The sequence below is a fragment of the Physeter macrocephalus genome, chromosome 7 (genome assembly GCF_002837175.3).
Source record: "Physeter macrocephalus isolate SW-GA chromosome 7, ASM283717v5, whole genome shotgun sequence".
Lineage (NCBI taxonomy): Eukaryota > Metazoa > Chordata > Mammalia > Artiodactyla > Physeteridae > Physeter > Physeter macrocephalus.
Genome location: NC_041220.1, coordinates 107,078,195 through 107,087,034, shown reverse-complemented (window position 1 = coordinate 107,087,034; position 8,840 = coordinate 107,078,195). Strand labels below are relative to the sequence as shown.

The window sequence follows — 8,840 nt, the reverse complement described above, 5'->3', positions numbered from 1 at the left end:
TGATATGCCACTGTTTACTCAGTCAATCCCCTATGGTTAGACATTTAAGCTATCTCCAATTTATTTTTTACCATGATTTTTTTTAATGCTGTAATAACATCTTTGAACAAAAAATTTGACCACTTCTCTGATTATTTCCTTAGGAGGGATGTTTAGAAGTTGAATCACTGAGTGGAATGGCATGCGTCTTTTGGCAGCTCTTGGGAAACACTATCACGTTACTTTCCAAAAGGGGCCATAAGCATTGTATGAAAGTGACTGTTTCAAAATCATTGCCAGCAATGACGATTACCATTAAAAGGCAAACCCAAAAATCTTTCACTTATTTGAAGGACAAGAAGTGGTATCCTGTGTCTGCTTGTATTTGTTTGACCACGGGAGGGATGAACACATTTCCAGGCTTGTTAACTAGCGACATGTCCTCCTGTGGGTGACATTTCGCCCCCGTTGCCTGTTCATACTCTTTGCTTTTGACCTCTTGTAAGCACAGCAGCAGCCTGGCAGCTCCCAACCACAGGCAGGGGCAAAAGGCCTGGAGGGGAAATTCTAGAAAGGACAAGGAACCAAACCAGAGCAAAAGTCCCTGTTTTGTTAGGATGGAATTGCACAGCTGGCCCCGTATGTGACAGAGCTCTGGGCACTGCAGGGACTGCCAGTGGCTCCCCGAGCCTCTCCTGTCTTCTTGTTCTGTGCTACAGCCTGGGGTCAAGAGCAGATGGTGGGCTTGTACTGGATTGAGTAGCAGTGCCCCAAATTCCCATCTACCCGGATCCTAAGAATGTGACCTTATTTGGAAATAGGGTCTTTGCGATGTGATTAGTTAGGATGAGATGATGCTGAGTAGGATGGGCCCTAAACCCATATCTTATAAAAGAAGAAGAGACACAGACTCAGACACAGAGGAGAAGCCATGTGATGACGGAGGCGAGATTAGAGTGACACGGCCACAGCCAAGGAGCCCCCGGAAGCTGGAAAAGACTCTGCAACACCTTGACCTCAGACTTCTGACCTCCAGGACTGTAAGAGAATACAGCTCTGTTGTTTCAAGCCAGCCAGTGGTGGTAATTTGTTCCAGCAGCTGCAGGAAAGTAACACAGGGCTTAGGGCGGGACAGGGACAGCTGGCAGGGTGACAGGCAGGCCGTGGGCCAGGTCACTGAGCGGCACCAGCTCTGCGCTCCGCTCAGAGGCTGCGCCCAGGTGGATGGCCGGAGAGGTCCCAGCGTGGACGTCAGGGAGCTGGGCTCAGGGCCAGCCCTGCCACTCGGCGTTGACTAACTCTGGGCTGCTTACGGAGCCACTCCGCTGCTCAGTTTCCTCTTCTGTAAACTGAGGACACTCATAAGTCCACCGCAGGACTATTGTAAGGATTAGAGGCGACGATGAACTAAACAACACCGGCCTGACACACGCAGTTGCCCAGAAAATGTTATCCCTTTTCCTCCTTTGCTGCTTTAAGCCTTGGTCTCGGCATCAGACCGCCTGGGTTCAGACTCCAGCTCTCCACATCCTCAGCTCCGTGGCTTGGCAGGTCCCTAACTTCCTACGCCTCAGTTTCCTCATCTGTAAAAGGGGGCTATTACTAGATCAAACGAGGGGTTGCATGCAAAGCCCTTAGCATGTTCCCGGGCTCCCAGGAAGGGCTCCTCAGAAAGCAGCTGTCAGTCATGCACCGGAAGGGCTATATGGTTGAAGCACTGTAGTCTGGTAACTCCTCTCTCCTCAGTGCTGGTCCAAGATCCAGAGGTATGGGCACCATCGGGGAGCTGGTTAGAAAGACAGACTCTGGCCCTCCCCGAGCTGCTGCTGAACCAGAATCTCATTTAACCAGCCCCTCTCCCCAGCCCCAGGGAGCTGCCTGCACAGCAAAGTTTGAGAAGCTTGACTGAAACGCAGTGTTTCCCAAACTTGCGCCCCAGAAATGGGCTGTGACTGCACGTTCCCAGACCCTCATCCTGGACCAGGGGATTCCGACTCCTGCGGGGGCAGACCTGGTAAACACCTTGCAACTAACCTTTCCTGGCGATGGTGGGGGGGGCCCACCTGAGCAGGTGGGGCTCTCCTGCAGGGGGGAGCTGGACAGTCTGACTCGGGAAGGGGAGGCAGGCATTTGCTGAGCCCACTGGTCCTGGGGTTGGTGGGCCCAGTGGCCTGGGTTGAGGCCTACGAAGCTCGAATGAGGGGACAGATGGCAAAATGTGTAGCACACAATTGCAGTAAGGAGCGTTCAAAAGATAACTGTTAGGTGAATGAATGAATGAATGAATGAACAGGTAGCACCAACACACTGGAAAAGAAAGGAAACCACTCAGGAGTTTTGCAAGAGTGTTCCAGGGCCCCGGGGCAAGGCTGCACTTTGTCTTCCTGCCTGCATTTCATAGCTGAATTTTAGTTCACATGTACCTGAGGACCCAACACACACACGGACTCAGTAGCAGGGAAACCTGGCATCTCATTCAAGCACCTTCTTCCCCACACGGCCCTCTCCAGGGTGGGTAATGGGCCACCCCGTTGTATGACCTTCATAGCATTTACCGTTCTCTGAAAATACCTTGCTAGCTGTTTGCCTACTTGCCTCCTTCCACTACAACGTAACCTCAGGAGGTCCACGTCCTGGTCACCAGGCTGGGTCTGCAGTGTCTGGCTACTTCAAATCTCTCTTTGGTTCTGCCGTCACATCGCCTCCTTCTTTTGTGTCAAATCTCTCTTGGCCTCCTTCTTATAAAGACCCTTGTGATGATGCTTAGGACCAAGCCAGATAATACAGGATAACCTCCCCATCTCAAGATCCATGACTTTAATCACACCTGCAAAGTCCCTTCTGCTGTATAACGTGGCATTTACAGGGTCTGGGGGTGAGGACCTGGACATCTTGGGGGCATGGCTGAGCTGACCCCAGGGCCTCGCAGAAGGCATCTGTGCAGGGGGGCCTTCTGGAAGCCAGGGCCCGACAGGGTGTTGTCAGCAGCTATCGGCTCCAGTGACTCGGGCAGTGGGGATGGGCAGGTTCCAAAGAAGCCACACAAGTGGGCACAGAATGACTGCAGGCCTGTGTCTGCCATAGCCAAGGTCATTTCACAGCTGAGAGTGAGCTCCAGCTCCACCAGCTACGGGAGACTGTTCTGTCTTCTCTGCAGCAGCCCCGACACACGTGCTGGGGGAGCCGGACACAGCTCCCAGGACGCAGAAGCCTGCAAAGCGGTGAGAGGAACGGTGGGAGAGCTGGGGGGGGCACGGCTCCGCATCCGAGAACTGGGCAGAGAATTTGTAAATTAGATGTCAGATTGAAGCCTTGAGAGCCGACGGGACTGGCGCTTTAACAGCTGGATAATGGCACATGGAGCATCCTCCAAGAGTGACTGGGGAAACTGCAGGATCTGCCAGGATCTCTTCTGGGGACCAGGCTGAAAGGGTCAGACACGAGAAAGCAAACACTCTTCTGCTTCCATTGCCCTTCGCGGAGGCTCTTGTTCAATAAACAAGTTTCTCTGTCATCCTCCCTCCTGGGAGGGCTCAGGTGACCTCGCTTTAAGAAAACCTGGTAGGACAGCACCAAGCCTCATACAGGAGTGAGAAATCCTGAGGAATCTTCCTTTCCAGCCTGGGCTTCCACTACAAGCAAGCTATGCTTTGAAAATCTGCTCTAATGAACGACAGCAGCAAGGGGACTGACCCTCACAACATTTATCACAATGAGTCTTGTACACTGGAGGGTCTACTTGTACCACCGGCAATGAACGTGCTGCTCAAACAGCTGGACTTTGGGTGAGTGTGTCCGTTTCTAGAAGGCTCTTGGTATTTTGACCTAGAAGCTTGGGCCTCTGCTGGAGGTCTTTCTAGACCCCAACCATCCTTTTCACACTGCCTGTGTGCAAGATGTCAGGGAAGCAGAGACTAATTTCCTCTGCCTGCCACATTCTGGAGCCCACGTGTCCTGGCACATTCATATCCATTACCGTGAACAGGGATGAACAGGTGCCAGGCACGGAGCCAAGGGCAGCTGTAACAGTGGACGGTCTCAGCCCCTGCTCTAGTGGGTGAGACAGGCACGAAACCCAGGGAGCACGGTCCCTGATGGAGGGAAGGGCGCCAGGAGTGATAACAGCACATCTGCATACCCGGATCAGGTGAGCTTGTGAATGACCATCCCACACCCGCTTTGTACCAGCCCCGTGAGGTAGGTGTGTCACGTACCCAGGGTATGAACGGGGAAACTGAAGCCGGAAGGAACTTGCCTCTGACCACCCAGCGAGGATGGGATATGGACTCGAGTGGACAAGTGGTCACACCCATAACTGCTGTACTGTGCTGTCGCATAGGCAACTGTCTGCTGGGTAGGGATGGGGAAGGTTTATTGCAGGAGCTGAATTGTGGGGTAGGAGCTGAGGGGAAGCAGAGAGGAGGAGGAAGGCAGGGATGCCTGGGCAGGAGGCGACGGTGATGGTACTGCCATGTGAGAGTACGGGTGGCCCATGGGTGGGCCATGAGCAGTTGAGAACTGCTGAGATTGTCTGCGTGGAGGGAGCTGGGTGTGGGGAGCCAGGTGGAGCCCGGCATAGGTGTAGTGGAGTCTGACTGACGAGCTTCGGCTTCCTGTTCAGTCACCTGCTACCATCTTGGACCTTGGGGGTGATGTGGGAACACCCTGAGCCTCCTCTGATCCCCCATCCATCACCTTGACCAGCTGAGAGGCCAGGGCCCCGTTCTGAGACCTGAGCATTGTCTCGGCCACTACCACTGTCTCCAGGAAGGGCCCAGTGTCTCTGGCTGGCCCCAGGCCACCACCTCTATCCCTCAAGCCCTGAAAGTAGCCAGGCTGGTGAGGGGAGCTGGTCCCTGATGGGTGAAGCCGGATTGGAGCCCAGCTTCCCTTGATCTTGTTTGTACAGGTGGGAGGTCTGTTTGGAAAGCTTGGGTTCCATCATTGTCTCCTCTGGGGGATTCACAGGAAATACAAGGAGGGCACTGGAGGGCTCCATTCAACGGCAAGCAGGGGGGGCCTCTGGCTGCGACTGGCAGAGATTGGGACTTAGTCTTTGCATTCAGGGAGATTGAGCCCCAGAGCCTCACAGCAACCAAGGCTGGAAAATCAGGGTGGGAAGGAGAAAAAGGGTTCTAGAAGAGTTTGGAGCAGGGCCGGACATTCGCTCCTCTGGCTTTGTAAGCAGTCAATTCCTTGTCTTTTCTGCTTAAAATAACTAGAGAGGTTTCTGTTTTCCTGACGGAACTGCCTAGGGCCTCACGTATAATATATAATGAACAATGGTTTTGCCTTCCTGTGTCTTGCAGCTGCTTTGTTGCTGTGATCCTCAAGGTGACCCGTCTCCTGTGCATCCATCACACCCACTTCAGATCCCGCCTTCTCTGGGGAGCCTCCCTCTGACCACGGCAGTCCATAGTGCCTGCTCCCTTCCACCAACTCATTCATTCATTCATTCACTCATTCTTTCATGAGTGTCTACTGAGGGTCTGCTCTGTGCCAGAAAAAAACAGGTCCTTCCCAGCACTAATCACTTCCATCCTACTCAAATCGACGATGCTGAATTTTACCTGCCCCTGGAAAACAGCGAAGATTTAGAAACCCTCTCACCCTTTTGTGTTCTGCAAAGACGGCTCACTGCAAAGCACCAACCTTCCACAGGTGACTCGGTTGCAACTCACAGATCCTCCCCGCCCCGTTTACCTGTGACAAGGTCAGACCCTCCAAATTACCATCCTTTGCTCATGAAAGATTAGCTGAGGAATTCCCTGGTGGTCCAGTGGTTAGGACTCCGCACTTCCACTGCAGGGGGCACGGGTTTGATCCCCGGTTGGGGAACTAAGATCCCGCATGCCGCGTGGCATGGCCAAAAAAATAAAAAAATAAAAAGATTAGCTGAACTGTTTGTCCCCACTCACCAACCTGGACAGGTCCATGTTTGGTCATCTGACTTCACCAAACCTTAGTGAAGCTTCTCCCCTCCCCCAAGGCTCCTGAAGTCTGGCTGCCCTTGGCCTGGGCCAGCATACTACACCTCTTAACGGCCTCCCAAGGACACTCGGCTGATGGCAGGAAAGACGTCCTCTGATCTACTGCCCATCACTCCACCTCCACCCCGTCCACCGGGCTCTTCCTTGGCATGTTGGCACCTCCCTGTGAAGGAAGGGCCCTTCCCCTGCCTGGCCCTGGGAGGCTTGCTCAGCTCGTGTTTACCCTAATGTGATTGTCCCTCCCCACTCTTGCAAAGATCCTGTCTGGAAAAGTCTCTCCTTACCTAAGTCCAGATTGGTTTGTTTGTTTTTTATATGTGCTTGTCTCCTTTTTTTTCAATTGTAGTAAAAACACATAACATAAAATTTACCATCTTCACCCTTTTTTTTTTTTTTTTTTGCAGTACGCGGGCCTCTCACTGTTGTGGCCTCTCCGGTTGTGGAGCACAGGCTCCGGACGCACAGGCTCAGCGACCATGGCTCACGGGCCCAGCCGCTCCGCGGCATGTGGGATCTTCCCGGACTGGGGCGCGAACCCACGTCCCCTGCATCGGCAGGCGGACTCCCAACCACTGCACCACCAGGGAAGCCCCAACCATCTTCCCCCTTTTTAAGTGTACGGTTCAGTTGTGTTCATCGTTATGCTACCTCAACCACCATCCACCTCCGGAACTTTTTCATCTTGCAAAACTGAAACTCTGTCCTCATTAAACCACTTCCCATCCTTCCCTCCCTCAGCCCCTGATAACCACGATTCTACTTTCTGTCTCTATGAACTTGTCTCCTCTAAGTACCCATATTAGTGGAAGTCTACAGTATTTGTCCTTTTGTGCTGGCTTATATCACTGAGCATAATGTCTCAAACGTCCATCCATGTTGTAGCATGTACCAGGATTTCCTTCCTTTTTAGGGCTGAATAATATCCCACTGAATAAACAGAGCTAGACCACATTTTGTTGATTCATTCTTCTGTTGATGGACACTTGGGTTGTTTTCACCTCTTAGCCCTTGTGAATAATGCTGCTATGAACGTGGATGTGCAAATATTTTGTCTACTTTCAATTCTTTTGGATATATACCCACAAGTGGGTTTGCTGGGTCAATTTTTAATTTTTTGAAAATTAATTTTAAAAATTTAATTTAAAACATATTAATTTTTAAATTTAAATTAAAAAAATTTTGAGGAGCCTCTATGTTGTTTTCTATAGTGGTTGCCCCATTTTACATTCCCACCCACACTGCACAAGGGTTTCAATTTTTTCACATCCTTACCAACATTTGTTATTTTCTTTCTTTTTTTTGATAGTAGATATCCTAATGGATATAAGGTCAGATTTGTTTTCTACTTGACAAAATCAAGCAACTGACTATGCTCCAAGTGCCAGGGGATGCACTCAGGTGGCTGGAGGATGAGAAGGTGAACACTGCACTGGGTGTCACTGCAAAGGTCTGTGCCCTGCAGAGGCCTGAGCAGGTGAGTGATGCTGTCAGGGGCTGTGAGGCGCCCCTACACGTCCACTCCAAGGAGGGCACGAACTAGCGAGAGATGGACACTCAGACCAACTCAAAGACCCTCCAGACTGTGAGAATGAAAGCATAAAGGTTAAAGAAGCACGGTCTGGAGGCCCATGACACAGATGATGGAATTCTAGACCATTCACTCTGAAGGGGGCTTTGGGGATCATTTCATCCTTCCTCTTTGGTGCAGCTGGTCTGGTTGGCCCTGTTTGCCTGGAGCACAGTGTTGGGGGAACCCTGAAGTCGGTGTGATCTCGGTGAGAAAATGCTGGGATCTGTCCACCAGTGCAGGTGCGGGCAGGCAAGCAGCTACAAACATGCTGGCATAGCCCCTGGCACACGCCTGGGAACAGGGCTCCTCCCCACCGGCACCCGGCTGGCCCGGCCCTGTGGTTTGGCCCACAGCCTTCGATTCCCATACCAGCTCCTCCTCTGCAATGAAAACCATCACCAGCCCCTGCAAGAGGACTGTAAGATCTTAAAACCACAGAGCTGGAGGGAAACTTAGATTTTAGTCTGCCATTTCCCAAAGTGATGATTTCATAGAAATCAGTGGCTAAAAAATTAAAAATAAGAAAAATTAAAAATAAAAATGCTAGGTAACATTTATTTTTGAGCACTGCCTGGGTGCCAGGCACTGTGCTGGGCACCCTGGACCCAGCACTTCTCTTGAGGTGGCCAGCTTAGCCCATAAGAAATGCTGAGATTCCAATAACAGATTCCCTCTTTCCCTGGGCCGCCAGGAATCTCATGGCTGAAGGCGATTCTCACGTGCGTAAATTGGCAGGACTGTATGCGTACTGAGAGTTTGCTAGGGCTACCATAACAAAGTACCACCGCCAAGGAGCTTAACAGACATTTGTTGCCTCAAAAGTCTGGAGGCTAGAGTCAAAATCAAGGTGATGGCAGGACTATGGCCCATCTGAAGGTGCTAAGGAAGAATCTGGCCCAGATCTCTCTCCTAGTTTCTTGGTTGTGGCAGCAGAGCTGTAATCATCACATGGCATTCTTCCTGTGTGTCTGTGTCCAAATTTCTCCTTTTATAAGGATACCAGTCATATTGGATTAGGGCCCACCCTACTCCAGGATGATCTAATTTAACTTGACTGATTATATCTGAATGACCCCATTTCCAAATAGGATCATGTTCTGAGATCCTGGGGGTTAGGACTTCAGCATAAGAATTTTGGCAGGATGTGGCTGTCTTCTTGCTATGTCCTTACATGGCCTTTCCATGGAGAGAGAAATCTCTGGTGTCTCTTCTCATGCGGATACTAATCCTATTGGATCAGGGCCCCTCCCTGGTGACCTTACTTAACGTTAATCATCTCATTAGAGGCCCCATCCCCCAAT

The 8,840-nt window shown here is 51.3% G+C and overlaps 1 long non-coding RNA gene across 4 annotated transcripts; it reads left to right on the top strand.

Annotated features, from left to right (window-relative positions):
* The first annotated feature begins 842 nt into the window (after positions 1–842).
* Positions 843–6,737, top strand: LOC102992431 (uncharacterized). Of its 4 annotated transcripts, XR_008617720.1 has the most exons (5): positions 843–1,019; positions 1,844–1,993; positions 3,137–3,764; positions 5,289–5,640; positions 6,374–6,737. It is a non-coding gene; the product is annotated as an uncharacterized lncRNA (long non-coding RNA). The 4 variants fall into 4 exon arrangements; XR_008617719.1 differs by lacking the exon at positions 3,137–3,764; XR_447334.3 differs by lacking the exons at positions 843–1,019; positions 1,844–1,993 and having other exon boundaries at positions 2,230–3,764; positions 5,289–5,692.
* The last annotated feature ends 2,103 nt before the right edge of the window (positions 6,738–8,840 follow it).